Genomic DNA, 20,646 nt, shown 5'->3' with positions numbered 1-20,646 from the left:
TCCATGATCACTCCTAATGGATGAAATATTGAGATTTTTGTTATTTTAAATGATTTTAGCAAGTTTCTTAAAAGCATGAAATGCATCTCTTTTGTGAGTAAGAAATAGAGTCCATGTGAATCTTGAATAATCATCTACTATAATAAAGACATAATCATTTCCACCAAAACTCATGGTTCAAGAAGGACCAAAAAGATCCATGTGTAAAAGTTATAAGGGTTGAGTGGTAGAAACAATATTCTTTGATTTGAAAGAGACCCTTACTTGTTTTCCTTTTTGGCATGCATCACATAATCTATCATTTTCAAATATGAGTTTTGGCAACCCAATTACTAAATCATTTGAAATTAATTTATTTAAATGTTCCATATTTATATGAGCAATTCTCCTATGCCATAACCATGATTCATCATCTTTTCTTAAAAAGCATTGAGCATGATTTGATGTTTTATCTAAATTTATCATGTATACTTTATTAGTTCTATATCCTATATGTTTTATATTCTTGTCGTGTTTACTTTCAATAAAAAATTATGAGAATCATATGATACTAGAAAGTCTTTATCACATAATTGGCTAACACATAGTAAACTATGCTTAAGACCATAAACAAGTAACATATTTTCTATGGAGGTAGATGGATTCGTACCTATTTTTCCGACTCCAAGAATTTTACCTTTGTTGTTGTCTCCATAAGTCACATGTCCACTATTCTTGGGAGTAATATGAGTAAACTTTGATGCATCTCATTTCATGTGTTTAGAGCATCCTCTATCAATGTACCAACTTTTCTTCAAAGAATCCTTCATTCATATAATCATATTTTTGATTTAGGTACTCAAATTTTCTTGGGTCCTTGAATGTTAGTTTTCATTAAAGATCCTTTTGGAACCCATATCATTTTTCCAATGTTATTACTATTTTTCCTAAAATAGCATGTTGATGCACTATGTCCTTTCTTACCATAGTAAAAACATGTCAAGAAAGGATAACTATTCTTTTGAGTAGATGCAAAAAAGTTTTATACATTTTTTATTGTTTTTCAGGTTTATATTCTAATCCAGCCTTATCAAACACACATCTTTGCTTTCCCAGTATAATATCTAAATTATATTTGCCAAGAGTAAATTTGGCTAGACAATCTTTTAGATCTTTAATTTCTTCTTCAAATTTGTTACAACATTTACATGAGTGAGATGGTTCATTGCTATCTTGTATTAAATTTATAGTAGAAGATTGGTTTGTATCTATTGGTTTTAATGTTTTAACTTCAGATTTAAGATTTTCTAATTCTACATTTAATTTTAAAACTTCCTTTTCTAAATTTGAAATAGTTTTCTTAGAAAATGAAACTAGTTTGGCAAGTTTGACTGATTCTTTATGCAAGTCATTGAATGCCTCTTGAAGTTCATCAAAGGAAATAGATAAGTTATTGTTAGAAGATGCTACCTCTTCTTTGCTTTCATAGTTTTTGGCCATGAACTTAGATTTATGACTTCATTTTCTAAATCACCTGATGAATCCATATCATTATCTTCCCAAGTGATGTACACTTTCTTTCCTTTCTTGTCTTTGAAGGTTTTCATGTCAGGTTTTTCCATTCTTCTTTTGAAAATAGGGCAATCAACTCTTAGATGTCCTAGTTGATTACATTCATAGCACTTTGGAACAAAAGAGGAATCTTCTCCCTTCTTCTTTGAATTGAAGTTTGTTCTTCTTTGATTTCCTTTGTTCCTTAGAAACTTATTGAATATTTTTTACAAAGAGACTAAAACCATCATCTTCTTCTATTTCATTCAAATCCTCTTTGTCACTTTTTCCTAAATAGAAGATGATGCTTTAAGTGCAATTCCTTTCTTCTTATTTTCATTTTCTTCATGTTGGTTGAGTCTCATAAGTTCCATTTCATGCTCTTGAAATTTCCCAAAAACAGTTGCAAGAGACATGTTGGTGAGATCTCTTGATTTTGCAATTGCAGTTACCTTTGGTTGCTATTGTCGGCTTAAACATCTCAGCACTTTGTTAATGAGATCCTCATTAGAAAGTATTAAAGATAATTAAGTTTAAAATGATAGGTTTAGAATATTAAAGATAAAGATGAAGATTCAAATTATTTCAACAATGTTCTTTAAGTATGCAAGATAAAAATATGTGCAATAAAATAACCAAAATAAGGGAAGAGGGAAATGCAAACTCATTTTTATCTTGGTTCGGCCACTCCCCGTGTCAACGTTCAGTCCTTAAGCAATCCACTTGAGATTTTCTACTAACTTTGTAAACTCTTTAAAACTTTTGAACACACCTTGGGATCCCTCTCCCTTGTGCTCAAGATTTTCACAAGTCAAGAAACGAACAATCTCTTGATCACAACAAAGTTTATAGAATTGTACAAAAGGATGACCGTGATCCGCAATGAATAGAATGATCTCATTCTAACTCGTACTATCATTGGATAGAGGATGTGCATAAATTACCGCAAGGTCAACGATGCTACAAGAAATGATCACTTTCCCTTGCCATTCATGGATCAGATGTTAGAGTGGTTAGCAGGACAAGCCTTCTATTGTTTATTAGATGACTATTTAAGGACCAAGAGAAGACAATGCTTACATGCCCTTTTAGAGTATTTTCTTATAGAAGAATGTTGTATGGTTTATGTATTGCACCAACCACTTTTCAGAGGTGGATGCTAGCTATCTTTGTCGACATGGTGGAGAAGTGTATCAAAATTTTCATGGATGATTTCTATATCTTTGGTCCTTCTTTTGACAACTGCCTAATCAATCTAAAGCTTATGCTAAAGCAAATCTGGTGCTAAACTGGGAGAAATGCCACTTCATGGTTCAAGAAGGAATAATGTTGGGTCATAAAATCTCAGCTCGAGGGATCGAGGTGGAAATAGCAGAGATTTATGTCATTGAAAAGCTACCACAAGTCAATGTGAGGACATTAGGAGTTTCCTCAGACATGCAAGATTCTATCGGTGATTCATAAAGGATTTCTTCAAAATTGTCAGGCCTTTGAGCAATTTTCTAAATAAAGATGCAGTGTTTAAGTTTGACGAAGAATTCTTGACAACCTTTCAGACCTTGAAGAGTAGTCTAATATGTGCTCCGATAATGGTGGCACTTGAATGGAGTAAAGAATTTGAGCTCATATGTGATGTCAGTGACTATGCAGTAGGGGCAGTTCTTTGACGGCAAAGAGATAAGGTATTCCATGCCATTTATTATGCTAACAAAGTCTTGAATGATGCACAACTAAATTATGTGACTACTGAGAAAGAGATGTTGGCCATACACATTAGAGAAATTCAGATCATATTTGGTGGGTTCCAAAGTAGTTATATTTACTGATCATGCAACAATCAAATATCTTCTCACAAAGGTAGATTCAAAGCCAAGGTTGATCAGATGGGTCCTTCTAATTCAAGAGTTTGATATAGTGATTAAAGACAAGAAGGGCTTTGAGAATGTAGTGGCTGACCACCTCTCTAGGTTAGTAAATGAAGAAGTAACTCAAGATGAGCAGGAAATCCGGGATGAATTTCCCAATGAATCACTTCTACATGTGAAAGAAAGACCTTGGTTCGCGGATATGGCCAACTACAAAGCTGCAGGTATCATTCCAAACGACTTCAATTGGAATTAGCGGAAGAAATTCCTCCATGATGCTTGTTTCTAGGTCTGGGATGATCCCTATTTATTCAAGATTGGAGCGGATAATTTGTTGAAAAGATGTGCTACCATAAAAGAAGCCAGAAGTATATTATGGCACTATCATAATTCTCTTTATGGTAGACAATACATTGGGGATAGGACAATTGCTAAGGTGAAACTGCATGATTTTTTTGGCCATCTATCTTCAAGTATATCCTTTTCACTTTCACATACTACAATTTTTAGCATTTTCTGTCATTGATTGAGGTACTAGTATTTTTCTTTGAATTTTTATTTTGTAATCATTCATGGGTGTCATTTGTGTTTACTTTGTATGCATTCATATGTTTTTGAAATTCGATCAATATTGTTCAAATATGCCTATTGTTTGTTTTTTGTTCTTGGAAATATTGTGTTAATCTTGCTAAGCCCACCTTAATGGCTTAGCGAGTTCACACAATCTAGGTAAAACTTGAGTTTCTAGGTTTTTTATTGAACGTGCTAAGTCGCCGTTACGTGCTTAGTGAATTCATACATTTATGGGATTTTAGGGATGAATGAGCTAAGCTGGCATGTCTCGCTTAGTGAGTTCATGAGTCACAGGCATATGTTCTTGCATTTCTGGGTTTTTGATGAATGTCCATGCATGGGCTTAGCATACAATCTCATGCTAAGCCCGGCTGTCTTTCAGTACCACATGCATGGGCTTAGCACGTGGTCTCGCGCTAAGCCCCAATATCATTTTGTCTTTTCTGACTCTTTTCATTTTTCATACATGAGCTTAGCACGTAGTCTCGCGCTAAGCCCTAGCGTCTGTTTGTTTCCATGCATGGGCTTAGCGCATAGTCTCGCGCCAAGCTCCAATTGGTTTTGTTTTGGCGCTAAGCGCCCCATGGCGGCTTAGTGTCACACTCAAAATTTAAATTTTTGTTTCTTTGTTTTTCTTATTTAATTGTTCTAATATTTTTATTGTTACTATTTTTTGGTTTCGTTTGCAGATGACCTCAAGGAAGCACATAACAAAATCCAATCAACCACAAAAGAGGATTCCACTTGGGTTTCCTTCCATTTTGCTTCAGAGACCGCCTAGATCCGCTACCAGGATAACGCTCATCTCTAGAACATTATTTCGAAGAGGAATGTGGAGCTTGTGCCTGGCATGTACGACGAGTTTTATAACAAGCCCGAAAGGCGGCGGCGGCACAGAAGACTTACCCGGTGAAGCAAATTGATGTCGCACTGGTGAAGGAGTTTTACTCCAACATCTTTGATTTGAAGGATGGTTCTTTGAAGCAGTGCAAGGTACAAGGGCAGGCCATCAGATTCGACCCACAAACATTGAATGACTTTCTAAGGACTCCTGTCATCATTTTGGAGGAGGAGCATTTGGTCACTTACTCCCAGTACCTCCACACTTACCCTGACCACCAGGCCATTATGGCCAAGTTGTGCACGCCAGGAGGGCAGTTCACTCTGAATGTCGAGGGGGCTCTGTGAAAGATTTTGCTGAAGGAACTCACCTCCCTTGCCCAGACTGGAGCGTGCTTTCATACTTCGACCTCGCTTCTACCTCCCACACCTCCGACCTCAACATGGACTAGACCCATCTGATATACAGACTCGTGATGAAGATGGACATGGAGATGGACATAGGCAACATGATTTCTTTGCAGATTACCTAGATAGCCAAGTCTAGTATGTCTAGATTGTTAATGTATGAATACAAGTTTTTGATGATGCCAAAGTAGAATCAAACAACAAGGTTGTTTCAACAAACATTCAAAGGTTAAGCATTGCTTTAAGATTAATACAAGGTTGCTTCAACAAACATTCAATGGTTAAGCATTACTTCAAGAATAATTCAAGGACAAAGCAAACAAGATCAAGAAAAAGATAAGGTCTCAAACAATCTCATTGGTTGATCAAGCTTTTGCCTTAAAACACATTGTTTCCAACATCCAAGGCTCTAGTAATCGATTACCAGGCAGTTTAATCGATTACCAGAAGACAATTTTAAAAATCAGCTTTTAAAAAAGGTTTTGAATTTGAATTTCGAATCATGTAATCGATTACTAGATGTTTGTAATCGATTACCAGCAACGACACTTCAGAAAAAACTTTGAAAAGTCATGACCCTTCAAAATATAACTGTGTAATCGATTACCAGTGAAGAATTTTAGAAAAAGCTTTTTGAAAAGACACATATCTTCAAACAATTTTCAAAAGGCACAAAGGGCCTATATATGTGTGTCTGAATTGTAAAATCAAGAGAGAGATATTCTAAGAGAACTTAATTGCCAAGTGCTCTCTCAACAACTTTTGGGAAAAACACTTCCAAATCTATTGAGAATTCATCCAGGAACTTCAAATTGTATTATCATCTCTAAAAGAGAGAAATTCCTCTAGGAACTTCAATTTGTATCATCCACTCTAAAGGAGAGAAATCTTTTTGTTCATCTCAGAAGATCAGTTGTAATCAAGAGACTAGTTGTCTCTTGGATTGTGAAAATTTTAATCAAGAGACGGGTTGTCTCTTGGAGAATCTTTGAACACAAGGGTGAGGGATCCCAAGGTGTGTTCAAAGTCTGCAAAAGATTTACAAAGATAGTGAAAAATATCAAGTAGGTTGTTTGAGGACTGGACGTAGGCACGAGAAGTGGCCAAACTAGTATAAATTGAGTTTGCATTTTTCTCTTCCCTTATCTCAGTTATTTTATTACAGTTTACTTTGCCTTGCGCATTTAAAAGAACATTGCTAAATTGATTGCTTCTTCTTCTTCTGCATTCCGAGCCTATATATATCATTTAAAAGGGGGTTAAAATTTGTTAGTGGGAAACTTGTAAGACTTAATTCACCCCCCTCTTAAGTTATTGAGGCCACTTGTCCAATATAGACTAGGCTTCGCTGCTCTGATTATAGCACTATATGATGCTCAACGGGTCAACTATGATACTTTGACTTATGAGTCCCTCAACCTTATGATTAACTTTGCATACATAAAGAAGAACTATTGGAATCCAATAGATCCTTCTATAGTATTTCTAGGGCCAAGGCGGATCCGGACCCGAGCCACTCAGGGAGCGTTACCACCGCCATCGATCATTCCTCCTCCAGCTGCTTCATCTTCCACCAGCCAGCCCTCCTCCTCTCAGCTGGAGTAGCTCATCCAGATGATCTAGAGCATCCACCATGACCAGCGCTTCGTTATTTAGAACCTCCACCAGCTTTCCATCCAACACCACTAATGACGCTAGAGGACTTCCTATAGCAGGTTGCCTGACCAAGAGTCCAACCCTCTTCAGTCAGGGGGGGGGGGGTGACACCTCTAGCACTGGTAATGATGTTGTTGCAGACATAGGAGCTGATAAAGATTATGTTGTGGACATCACTACTGCTTAGGGAGCTTAGGACCCTTGGCCAGATCGGGATTGAGGCCCATCTTTTGTTGATAAGGACTTTTCTTTTATTTATTTTTCTTTATTTTATTTTTTGTAATTTAAATTCAGTCATTTAATTATTTCAATTTAGTTTGAATTTTGATAGAAAATTAGGTAGGTACTTATTGATTGGTTGCAACACATTTTGAGTGAATTGATTGCATGAGTGAGATAAACTGTGTATTAATGAATATATATATATATATATATATATATATATATATATATATATATATATATATATATATATATATTTCTGAAATTTATGGTTCTCGTGTAAGCAGGGGTCAGTGTAAGTGATAGAGTGTGAATTAAACGTACAAGAGTGAAAATGTTAGTATTTATAACAAAATCATGGAACGAGAAACTGAATGCTTCATAAAATCTGTGAGTTATGTGAACTTTAAACTATAAGAGAATGACTGGTTTTAAGTTCCTGGTTTTGCATGATTCTTGGATTTTTTGAATTCATGTATGATGTGAAGATGATCAAGGCCCTATTGTTTATTTTATTTCAACTACTTAGCCAAAAAGTCATTCTGTGAATGAATGTATCCCTTGAACCCTTTATGAGCCTAATGTGAATTAATTGTCATTGGAACCCGGGCCTAGTGAAATTGATACTGACTAACTACCCTTTCTTCAGTTGTAGGAGACCACTCAAAAATCCAAACGAATTTGTTCCAAATTTGGGGAAGTGTTTTGAGTGAACTTTTGTTGTAGGAATTTTAACAACAAGATAAGTTAATATGAGTCATAATATATGGTATTACTCTAGCCCAATATTAATGTTTATTATGTCATAAAAAATCATTATTTTGAAGAATAAAAGCTGGAGTAAACCATGATCAAAGAAAAATGGCTATGCTGAAAAGAGAAGCAAAACAATAAGGTTGGTGTAGTGCTAAAAACTCTGAGTTATGGTTTGTCAAGAATTTGGGGAATGAATGCTCTCCTAGATCCTAAGCTTTGAATCCAAGAAAAACCATGATTTTTTTGTTAGCCTAGCCACGTTACAAGCCTGATAAGTCGTTAGTGATCCACATTGTGCATATATGATTGCATTGACTGAGATGATGTGCAAAGTTGGGAATTTTACTATTCAGTTGTTGTAATTGAAACACTTACAAATGAGAAACTTGTGGGATTGAGAGAAACACTAGCCTTGTGAGGAATGAAGCTTAGTGAATCATCCATGTGACTTGTCATTCTTGCTAAGTGATCCATCTCGATGTGCATCATCCTTTTCATGAACTTATGACAACTGTGAACTTGAGAATTGGCCAATAATTTTTTTTTGGAATGTATGCAATTATCTTATGTATTGTGATGTAATTAGTTACTTTTCCTTGAGGACAAACAAAGCTTTAAATTTGAGGGAGTTTGATAACGACTATAGGTATATTTTTGGATTAAATCATATAGGAATTGTTAATTATTCTCTCATATTTCTTCATTTTTATGTAAATAATTGAAATTTAACATCAATTAAGTTTTTATGTAGAAAGTAGTCGAATTTGTGAATTCACAAGTGCTTGGTGAATAATTGTCATAGAAAAACAAAAGAATGCCCGAGAAAGCAAATTGAAGATATGAATCTCCATGCTCAGTGCGTCCTAGGTGCTCAGTGAGACACATTCGCTCAACGGGTAGAACACGCTTAGCACCAGGAAGTTTGGAGAAGTCTGATACATGAAGGTGTGCTTAGCACGAGTCACGCACTAAGCGCAAGATTACCATCATACTCGCTAAGCACAACAATCGCACTCAGCGCCAAGGTTGTGTGAAATCTAAGCTGATCTGCACCTATAAAAGAATGAGAGAGAAGGAGAAAAATACACAGACAGAAAAACACAAAATATTCAAGAGAATACAGTTTCTTATAGAAGCCAAAGGCGAGAAGCATGAGAAACAATCATTAGAAGCCATTCCTTCCCTCCATTTCCTTTCTCAATTACCCCCTTTACTACTCATTACCCTCTTGCAATTGTAAAGTCTTTCATGACAATGAGAGGCTAAAAGCCCTGTTTGTTGGGAGCTTAGTAGCCAACTGCTCTTAATGTAATTACTCTTCCTATCTATTTAAGAATATTACTTTTTCGTTATCCTTTTCTATGCTTAATGTCATTATTTATGGTTTGTCACCCATTTGCATGGTAAGTTTTAGGGGTAGCATTGGGAAGTGCTATTTGTGGAAGCAAAGCTTCCAAGCTTATTTTGATGATGCCAAAGACTCAAGACAAGAATCAAGATTCAAGCAAGTTTCAAGAATCAAGATTCAAGAGAAGGCTCAAGATATGCAAGAACTTCAAGAAAAGCATCAAGATAAGTATAAAAAGATTTTTTCAAAAGAAAAGACTGAATAACACAATTTTTCCAAAAGAATTTTTCAAAGAAAAATATTTTACCAGAGTTTTTACTCTCTGGTAATTGATTACCAAAAGGCAGTAATCGATTACCAGAAGCCCAAATAGTTTTATAACTGTTTTACAAAGTAGTAATTGATTACCATGGGCATGTAATCGATTACCAATTTTTTTGAACGTTGGATTTCAAATTTCAAAAGTCATAACTTGTGATAAAACATTTTCAAACTTATGTAATCGATCACAAAACATTTGTAATCGATTACCAGTATTTCTAAACGTTGGTTTTCAAATCTAAACATGAAGAGTCACATCTGTTGATGTGTAATCGATTACACTATAATGGTAATCGATTACCAGTGACTGATCTTGATAAATAAAATTACCAAAAGTCACAATTCTTAAAGTGACTAGTTTCTGAAGATTTTTCAAGAGTCACAACTTTTAAAGTGACTAATTTTCAAAAGAGTCACAACTTTTAAAGTGACTAGTTTTCAAGAGAGTCACAACTTTTAAAGTGACTAGTTTTCAAGAAATTGCCAAGAGTCACAAACTTTTAACTTGAGCCATCAAATGGCTATAAATATGTGACCATGGCATGAATTTAAAAAAGAGAGGATTTCATTCAATTATTCTCAACATCTTTCTAAGAGTTTTTGTTCAATACTTGCTTTGTCATGAAAAGTTCATTGGGCAAAAACTTGTGCTTATTCTATTTTCTTCTTCTTCTTTCCTTCTCCCTCTTGCCAAAAGAATTCAAAGAACTAACTATCTGAGAATTCTTTTGATTCCCCAAACAAAGAATTCAAAGAACTAACCGTCTGAGAATTCTTTTCCCAAACACTGAATTCAAAGAACTAACCGTCTTGGTTGTAATAGTGAACACAAGGGAGGGTACATCCTTTGTGGTTCACTTCAAGTAGAGGGTACATCTACTTGGTTGTTAAAAGAGAACAAGGGAGGATACATCCTTTGTGGCTCTTTGCTTGTAAAGGATTTTACAAGGTTATTGGAAATCTCAAGAACCGTGGGTTGCTTGGGGACTGGATGTAGGCACGAGTCGTTGCCGAATCAGTATAAAACTTGTGTTTGCTTTCTTCTTCCCTACGCTCTTTACTTTTTCGCTGTGCACTTTTTATTTCCACTTTACTTTTATCTAAGTTATTTTTTATGTTCTTTACTTTCTCGTAACTAAGTAGTAAAGCCTAATTGAATCTAATAACATTAAGAAGGATAAAATTTTAATTAGTCAAGACACGTTCATAATTAATTCAACCCCTCTTCTTAATTATTCCGAGGCCACTTGTTCCAACACTATTCTCTAATAGAACTCAGAAAGGGTATCTAAATAATTCATCACTAGGGATAGGTTGAATTTTTTAGCCTACTATACATCTCTATTCTTAACGTAATTTAATTGTTTTTACCTCTTAACGGGTAGATGTAGTTAAAAATTGGAATAAATATAAATGGAGAAAAATCATTAACATTATATCAAGAGTAGCTCTGGTAGGCTAAGCCCCCAACATTCTCATCTTCTGCATTAACTTCTGCAATACTATTGTCTTGTATCATATTTTCTGTTTTAATTAAGTAGTTTACTTTCATGTTTGTTTTTCTCTCTGGTTTAATTTAAATTAATTTTATGCCAATTTATTTTATTATTCTTTTGGCAACCTTTTAAACCAATTTATTTATTGCTTGAGAATTATATATTCATCTACTTAAGTACAAACAAAATCCATGTGGACTCGACACTTGGACTTCCATTTTAACTTCATTACTTGGGACAATTTGGTGCACTTGTCAATCGTTCAACATTGATTAAGGTGGTTACTAGCCTGGGCGAATAAATGTCTAAAATCTTGGAAAAATTACCATTTATCCTTTCCTTTTGACTTGGTTTCTGGATCCAACAAACAACCAGCAAAACTTATAGAATCATGGATGAATCTTTCATATTTAAACAAAAACATTAGTACATGTGCAATATATATAAAAAACTAGGTTTAAGGGAATTTTATAAGAAAACTATTACAATTGAAAGATAAGTGCTAACATTTTAATCCCAAGAATAACTTAAATATGACACTTATCAACTCCCCCAACATAGAATCTGCTTGTCCTCTAGCAAAGTATTGAAAACTACAAATAAGATTAGTATATGTATAAAATAAATATGCCTAAAAAAACTACGAACATGCTTTGTAAAGAATAAATATCAAAATTGATCAGAACATTTTTCAAAACACAACAATGAGAAATGAAAGCCCAAACACTACTAGAAAAATGCAATTTAGCAATCGAAAGCAATCGGTCGATATTAGGCCCCAAAATAGCGACCAAATATCTTCTGTCTCTGATTGTGACTGAATTTAATCTTGCTAGCTAACTTGCAGCAACAACCGAATTAGAGACTGAGAGAAACCCACTAAAAAATTCATTCGCTATGTCAGCCGTTGTATATCTGTACATACAAAATTGTAGCAACCGAATACGATTTAGTGGCTATGTTATGATGATAGCGACCGAAAATGATTCGATAGAATACTATTTGATATTAGTGACCAAATGCATTTTATTCTTAAAATCATTTAGAAACTAATTTTTGATTTATTTTAAATCATAATAAATATACAATATAGTCACTACTAAAAAAAAAGCTTTCAACATCGCCCAATTAACATCGGTTATAGCTAAAACCGATGTTAACGAAAGCGCGGTGGCATTTTTGTAAAGAAAAACCGATGTTAGTATGCCTTTGTTAACATCGGTTTTGTAAAAACCGATGTTATCGAGTCAATGTTAACATCGGTTTTATTATAACCGATGTTACGTAGTTTATGATAACATCGGTTATTTTTAAAAAACTGATGTTGTTATCATTATATATTAAAGTTCTGAAATTGCACAACCCGCGCGCTTGAACCCTATCATTCTTCTTCTTTCTCCTTGCGCTTGAACCCTATCGTTCTTTTTCTTTCTCCTTGTGCTTGAACCATATCGTTCTTCTTCTTTCTCCTTGTGTCAAAGTCACCTGTGCTTCCGTGACTGCAACCACATTGTGGAGATCGTGTTTATGGAGATCGTCTTTGGCACTTATCCATTGAGGTACGTCCTTTCGTTTTAACATTAGGCGTTCATCGTTTTAACATTAGGCGTTCGTCATTTTAACCCAGGGCTTTATTGTTGTTTCTCCTTCTGCTTGAGTTCGTGTTTGTCGCAAACTGGGCTGCGCTTCTGTGACTGCAACCACATTGTTGAGTTCACGTTTGTGGAGTTCGTGTCTGCGCTTCCATCGAAGGTATGTCTCTGTTGTATGTTAATGATGAAAATCCATTGTTCAATGGTCTGTCTCTGTTGTGATGTTTCGAAACCCTAGTTAGGCACCAAGGGTTAATCGTAACTGAATGTGTAGTGATTTAAGACCATATGTAACTGCCTTAAGCAGTTATTGTAGAATAAATTATGGAGTAACAGCAGGGGGGTTAGGCAGTTTTTAGTGGGTTTTCAGGAAGGGAGACATGAGGCTGTCAAATTTACATAGAGGGTTTCAGGGACAAAGCTGTTTTTTTTTTTGCACAAAAAAAATCAATATATTATATATAAAGATCAGTACTAGGTGTACTGAAAATAAGATAGGAATACAAGGCAAAAAGAGCCTAAACCCCACTAGGGAGAAACGGTAGATAGGACAACATACAAAGCAAACCCAACCTCTTTAAGAAAAAGCCTCCTTCAGATTAGTTGACCAGAAATTAAAATGCGATTGGAAACCCTTCTCCACACACTTGAGCCAGGACCAGGTGTGGAATAGAGCCTCATCCATGACCTTTTCTGGATTAAAAGGCTGATTATTGAAAATCATGCCATTTCTGTGATGCCAAATGGACACTGACAAAGCTATCCAGAGAAATTCCCATCTCTTGACTGTGTAGGTTGGCCTATTCCACTGAGAGAATTGCAGAAAATGATTCTTTGGGTCAGTGGGGAAGGGACCCACTCTATTAACCCATCTCATAGGCTCCCACCAGAGACTCCTAGTCTTGGAGCAGTTGAAAAAAAGATGATTGACAGATTCTTCTTCAAGGTCACATAAGGGGCAACTATATGTATGCCCTAGTAGGGAGCCTGTTCTTGAATAATCTCCATGAAAAAGCACTAGCTCTTGGGGGAATTTTTAGACTCCACATGATGTTAAGAACCCTGTCCTCAATAGCACTAGCATGACCCCCCTGCAGCACTTTGTAAGCAGACTTTGTGGAATATAGGCCATTAGGATCAGACTTCCAACAAAGGAAATCCTTGCTGGAGTGATTGATGTTGCCTGACTCGATGTCAACTATAAAATCAGCTACCATGTCAATTTCATGGTAAAAAAAGTTCCTTCTCCATGTTAGCTTCCATTCCCATCTCTCTTCCACAATTCCCCATAGAATTAATTGAGGAGGTCTGCTGATTGCTTATTAAAAATAGAGTGGGATTAATTGAAGGGGCACATTCCGAGGCAACATTATAGTCAGCCCATAAATACTGACATATCCTCCTATCAATGGCTTCGATTTTTGTTTCTTGGATACATAGAACATCAAGATTGTTGGTCAAGGTCATTTTTCTGATGGCTGACCACTTGACACCACTACCCAACCCTCTAGAGTTAAAGGATAAAATATTCATGAGTCAATATTGTCCTTTCCCAACATAGCTGTTAAATCTGCTGTATGTTCACTAGCAACCTTATCAGTCTCAGGGACAAAGCTTTGATTTACACAGAGGGTTTCAGGGACAAAGCTTTGATTTACATATTGAATTTCATCCAAATTTTTGACAAGTCATTGTTACTTCCATGAATATTGATATTGTATCATGCTTAATTATATGCATTTGCTTATTCTGATCATTGTGTGTTGTGTGATTATTTCTTCCATGCAGGTACATGATTCCTATTTGTTGTGAGAGTGAAATGATGGGCAGCAGCACCAACTGAGGTGAGTTTATATTTCCTTTTTTTTTGTCTTTATCTTTGTTAATTTGTTATATAGTTTTTATTTTATATGTTTGAGTTTTAAATGTGTAAAAAATAGAAATAGAAATGTCTGGTGATTGCTTAGGAATTCCTTGCTGTTTCATGGCATTCCTTTTGAACCTCAAAAGGTGCTTATGATGGCCTTTGGATAAATTTCTGATTATATGTATTGGGGTCCTTGTGCTGGGTTATTGTTGGGTTTGTTTTGCTTTTTGGAAGGTGGCACTTTTGTGTCTTGTATCTTTTATTTTCAGTACTTGTGGTACTGTTCTGTTTAATATTTTTTTTGAACTGCAAAGATAATTTATATTGATAATTAGAAGTACCAGTGGTACTACAGATTACAAAGACACATTTTTTTTTTTGCACAGCAAAAATCAATATATTATATATGAAATTCAGTACTAGGTGTACTGAAGATACAAAGTTAAAAAGCAAGACAATTACAGTCTGCATCCCATTAGGAGAGACCGAATATAGCTCACAAAAATACAAACCCATCCCCTCTAAGAAAGAACATCCTTTAGATTGGTTGACCAAAAATTAAAGTGCATTTGGAAGTCCTTCTCCATGATAACTTCCATTCCCACCTACCCTCCACAAAATCTCCCATATAATTGATTGATGAATTCTGCTGTTTACTTATTAAATATAACTGGGGATATTTTCCTTGCAGAGTACAGTTGTCCTCCATCCATTTATGCTTCCAGAAATTGATGCTGGACCCCCTTCCCACTCTCCATTTTAAATTATCAGTTAAGCATTCATTGTGATGCTGCTGGAAGATACTCTTCAAATCCTGCCACCATTGGGAAGTGAAATTCCTCCTTCCACCACAAATCAACTCCTTCCACCCACCATACTTAGAGATTAAAATTCTAGACCAAGGCTGGTCTTGATTGTTAGCCAGCTGCCACCCCCATTTGCCAAGTAAAGCCGCATTAATTTTTTTTTTTGAAAAGCAAAAGATAATTTATATATTAATCATAATAGGACACAACAACACCAGAAGTACTACTGGTGATTTACATAGATGCAGTGCATCTAAAACCGCCCACCATTACAGGATTAGAACAACAAAACCCCCCCACAGATACAAGAGAACCTAATTTAGGCAAAGAAGTCTCCAAGATTAGACGACCAATAGTTAAAGGAAGTGCATAAATTTTGTCCCTAGACTTCAACCATGACCACAAAAGGAATAAAGCATCCTCCATGACTTTTGGTGTTTCAAATCTTTTGCCTTGGAATATGAGGAGATTCCTATTCTTCCATATTGAGCTTGTTAAAGCAATCCACCATCTGTGCCATCTGTTTTGATTCTTCCCAGCACCAAAGCCATCACAGAATTGAGTGTAATGAGCTGTTGGAGAAGCTGCTAGGGGTCCAACCACTCGCTTCCACCTCATTGATTCCCACCAAAGACCATTAGTCAATTTACAGTGAAAAAATAGATGCCCAACTTCCTCTTGATGAGATCCACATAAGGGGCAATGCTGCTCCTGAATGGGGACATTTCTTCTTAGGAGATTATGTCTAGTGGGTAATCTATTTTTGATAAGTCTCCAAGCGAAAATCGCAGCTCTTGAAGGGATGTTAAGCCTCCAAATTGTCTTGTATATATTGGCCTGAGGATGATTGCTGTTAGCAGTGATTATCAATCTATAAGCTGACCTAGTTGAGTATAAACCCGAAGGTTCAGCTGTCCATCTCAAGGTGTCCTTCATTTGAGGTTGAATGTGAACGTTACTAATGATTTCCATAAAAGCCACAGCTGCACCCTGTTCATGATCAAATAAGTTCCTTCTCCATTTTAAATCCCAGCACCAATGACCATGAGACATGATACCCATATTGGAGATAGAACTGGTCTGTTGTTTACTGATGAGAAATAGCTGATTAAACTGCTGCTCAAGGTTTGAATCAACCCCAAGCCATTTATCCTTCCAGAATTTGACTATGCTTCCATCCTCTACCTTCCAAACCAGATGCTGATGAATAGGGCTAAATTCAGGTTGCTTACTTACTTTTCGAATATCCTTCCACCAATGAGAGTGCCAAGGTGTATCACTGCCATTGTTAAGATCTGCCCAACCACCATATTTTGAGATAAGAATTCTAGCCCACAACTGATCTTGAGTAGAGGCTAAAGCCCATAACCATCTACCCAACAAGGCAGCATTAAAACTAGAGATATCCTTAATCCCAAGACCCCCCAACTCCTTTGGAAGGCAGATATCTTTCCATTTCACCCAGGCGATTTTGGTGAGGTCTTGATAGCCCCCCACAGAAAATTCCTTTGTAAGGATCTCACTTTATGAGCTACTTTTTGAGGAATTCTAAAAAAAGACAGTAAAAAAATTGGTAGAGCAGTTAACACTGAATTTATCAATGTGACCTTCGCTGCCATTGATAGAGCTCTCTGCTTCCACTTAGACAACTTTGATTCAAATTTTTTAATGAAAGGTTCCCACACCAAGCAGCTAGAAGACTTAGCCCCTAGAGGAATCCCCAAGAACTGAAAGGGAATCTCCATCTGCCTGCACTTGAGAAAGTGAGCTGCATCAAGAACCCAATTGGTATCAGCACCAAAAATCCCCACACTGCTCTTGGAAAAATTAATCTTCAACCTAGATGCCATTTCAAAGCCTCTAAGCATTGCCTTCATGACAAACACATTATCCCATGAAGCTTCTCCCACAAAGACAGTATCATCTGCATATTGCAGAATGTTTACTGGCACCTTCTGCTTTCTTACTAAATAACTGCTGTACAGACCTTTGGATAGAGCTGTCCTCATCATGCCAGTCAAGCCTTCGGCCACAATATTGAAAAGGAAAGGGGCTAAGGGGTCCCCTTGCCTCAAACCTCTAGTGGGGGCAAATTCATTTGAGGGGCTGCCATTTATGAGAATGGATATAGAAGCTGATTGATTGCAAGCATTGATCCATTTCCTCCATATAGGACAGAACCCCATTCTGACCATCATATAATCCAGAAAGTTCCATGAAACAGAGTCATAAGCCTTTGCAAAGTCCACCTTAAACACCAAAGCTGGTTTCTTACTTCTTTTAGCTTCCTCTATTGCTTCATTGAGAATCAAAGTTCCATGAAGGATGTGTCTATCCTTTATGAAAGCTGTTTGTCTCTCATCAATGAGTCCAGGCAATAATTTTCTTAACCTATTGGCCAGTAATTTAGCAATGATCTTATACATACAGCCAATGAGGGAGATGGGCCTATAGTCATCAAAAGACTATGGGTGATTGATTTTAGGAATTAAAGCCAAGAAGGATGCATTACTACCCTTAGGAAATCTTCCATTGACATGAAACTCATCTACAAACCTCCTGAAATCTAGTTTGAAAATCTCCCAAAACTCTTTGATGAAGTTAAAATTGAAGCCATCCGGCCCAGGACATTTATCTCCACTGCAACTCCACACAGCCTCCCTAAGATCAAGATCTGAAAATGGGGCAATCAACTCCTCCCTCAAGAATCTGGCAGAAAAGAAGCTTACAGCTTGATCCTTAATCAATTTTGGGTTCTGAACCCATGTGCCTTCAATGAACATACCTTGAATTGCATTGTAGTGTCTTCTGAAGTTGATAGATTTATGGAAAAAGGCCGTGCTATTATCACCTTCCCTGAGCCATCTGATCCTTGATTTTTGTCTCAAGATTGATTCATGAGCAAAAGAAATCTCCCACAATTCCTGCTGAATGGACTTCATGGTCTGCACTTCATCATCCCCCAAGGGTCTGTCCTGGGCTGAAATATCAATTTGATGCAACTACTGCTTCAAAAGATAAGTCTTTAATCACCCCCCAAGGGTCTGTCCTGCGCATTAAATAAAGATAAGTCTTTAATCCCTAGACCCTCTTTGTTCTTAGGAAGACAAACTTTGTCCCACTTCACCCAAGGAATCTTGCTGGCCTCTTGGTGACTTCCCCACAGAAAATTTCTCTAGATGGAGACAATTTTTTGCACCACTTTTTTGGGGATCCTAAAGAAGGATAGAAGGTAGATAGGTAAGGCTGAGAGGACAGAATTAATAAGAGTGATTCTGCCCCCCCATTGATAGAGTTCTTTGCTTCCATTTTGCAAGTTTGACTTCAAACTTCCTTACAATAGGCTGCCACACGATCCAACTCTTAGAGGACACCCCAACTGGAATTCCAAGATAAGTAAAAGGAAATTCCAAAGTACTGCAATTAAGGAATTGGGCAGCTTCCCTACACCAACTTGCTGATTTACCCAAACAACCAAAGTGGCTTTTAGAGTAATTTATCTTGAATCCACACACCATCCATGAAAATACCTGGAATAGCATTTTTTCTTCTTCTATGATTGATCAATCTGTGAAAATAAGTAGAGTTGCTGTCCCGTTCTTTTAGCCATTTAATTCTAGCCTTTTGTCTCAACATAGATTCATATGCATAAGCTGCCTCCCACAATTGAACTTGAAGAGATTTCTTAAGAGTGACTTCCACTTGGGATAGAGGTCTGTCATTTAGATTCATATGATATGTATTCTTAAAAAATTGTCAATGAGCTGTTTGATAGAATGACTGAAAAAGGTTTTAAATACACTCTCAGTATAATGTCTTTTGAGAGTCAATTTATCACCATGAAGTGAGAGTCATATTGTTGATAAAAGGCTTTAAATACACTGTGGCTAATTTCTGTATGGTTTTTTTTAGGGCTATCATTTACTACTGCTAATTGGCGTTGCTGCGGAAGCGCTTTGATTATATCTTTGAAGCCTCAAAGTCATGTATTTATATCTTTGATTCAAAAAGTAATTTGAAATTGTTGTTGTATGCATTACTGGTATATTTGTAACTTATGCTATGCCTGTCTACATGACCTTTGTTTCATTGGACTGATATCTTTGAAGTATTTACTGTGATTTAAACTCTCATAACTTGTTCATTGTTAGTGTTGAATGTTTTTGTAATTTTATCTGCTGCCCTTCTCTATATATATGTTGTGACTGCCACTGCCCTTCTCTCTCTCTTGTATTATCTTTTTTTTTATCAGCAAAATTATAATTTGTATTAATAACTATGAGTACCAGAGGTACTAAATATACAAGGTAGAAACCAGCAGACTAGCAGAAGCATAGGTCCTACGAATCAGGTGCCAATCTAATTTTTTTTTTGGAAGGCAAAATATATATATTATTAATAGGTAAACTAGTACCAGTGGTATTAGAAATAAAAGTTACAAAGCACCAGAGTGCTGCCTTCCAACCAATAACCCACCCTAATACAACAAAATTAAGAAAGCCCAGCAGAATATCCAAAGGAATTCGAAATATTTGAAGACCAATTATTTAAGCTGTCGCAACCTACCCTTCGGCGGAAGGGCGACGCGTGACTCGCGAGATGCGTGTTCCATGAAAGGAATACGCGCGGAGTCGCCACCAACGTTTATTTGAGGAAAATGTCGGAATAACCGGAAAAGACGCGATCTACGAACTTTTAAGTGAAAGGCTCGGGAGTTGTATTTACGCACGGGGAAGGTATTAGCACCCCACACGCCCGTCATAAGAGACGACAACCTTTAATCAAATGTGCAAACATGACTTAGATTTTTACGTTCCCTTTTACGTTCTTATATCTTTTATACCCTTTTTATATTTTTCCTCTTTTTGTGGCCGACAAGGGTGTTTCCCTTTGCTCCTACGTATTCCTCAATTGGGATGAGGAAATCAGACCTACGTAGTTCTTTCTTATGCGTGAATCAAGTGATTCTTTTTTACTTGAAAGGTGATCATTTTAAGGCGTTGGACCTTGAAAATGATCCATTTTACTTAGTAAGAAACAGAAATGATAAACTTTCAAAATCCTATTTTTGTGGACGAGCTTGACTAGGCGAGTCGATTTTAGCCTTAGTTTCACTTTAGTTATTAGTCAATTCAATTAAGAATGAAAAATCCCAAAGAGAAAACGTCCGATTGATTTTTCGCTTTATTTTACTAAAAGGTATTTTTTATTATTAAATTATTATTTTACCTCCTTTTTTATTTCCAACGTGGTTACGACAGGACCGAACGGTCGGAATTTATTTTAACCGAAATTAACGGATGATACAATTCAAACGATCGGTGGAAATTTATTTTATTTTTAGATTAAGCGAGAAATGACATAAA

The 20,646-nt window shown here is 36.2% G+C and overlaps 1 long non-coding RNA gene across 1 annotated transcript; it reads left to right on the top strand.

Moving 5' to 3' along the window:
• The first annotated feature begins 12,732 nt into the window (after positions 1–12,732).
• LOC114408200 lies at positions 12,733–19,235 on the top strand. The gene is made up of 3 exons (XR_003665852.1): positions 12,733–12,767; positions 14,396–14,451; positions 19,193–19,235. It is a non-coding gene; the product is annotated as an uncharacterized LOC114408200 (long non-coding RNA).
• The last annotated feature ends 1,411 nt before the right edge of the window (positions 19,236–20,646 follow it).

Source organism: Glycine soja, chromosome 4, assembly GCF_004193775.1.
Source record: "Glycine soja cultivar W05 chromosome 4, ASM419377v2, whole genome shotgun sequence".
In the NCBI taxonomy this organism is placed as follows: Eukaryota; Viridiplantae; Streptophyta; class Magnoliopsida; order Fabales; family Fabaceae; genus Glycine; species Glycine soja.
The sequence above is the reverse complement of the archived record's forward strand: the minus strand, read 5'-3'. Positions and strand labels throughout refer to the sequence as shown.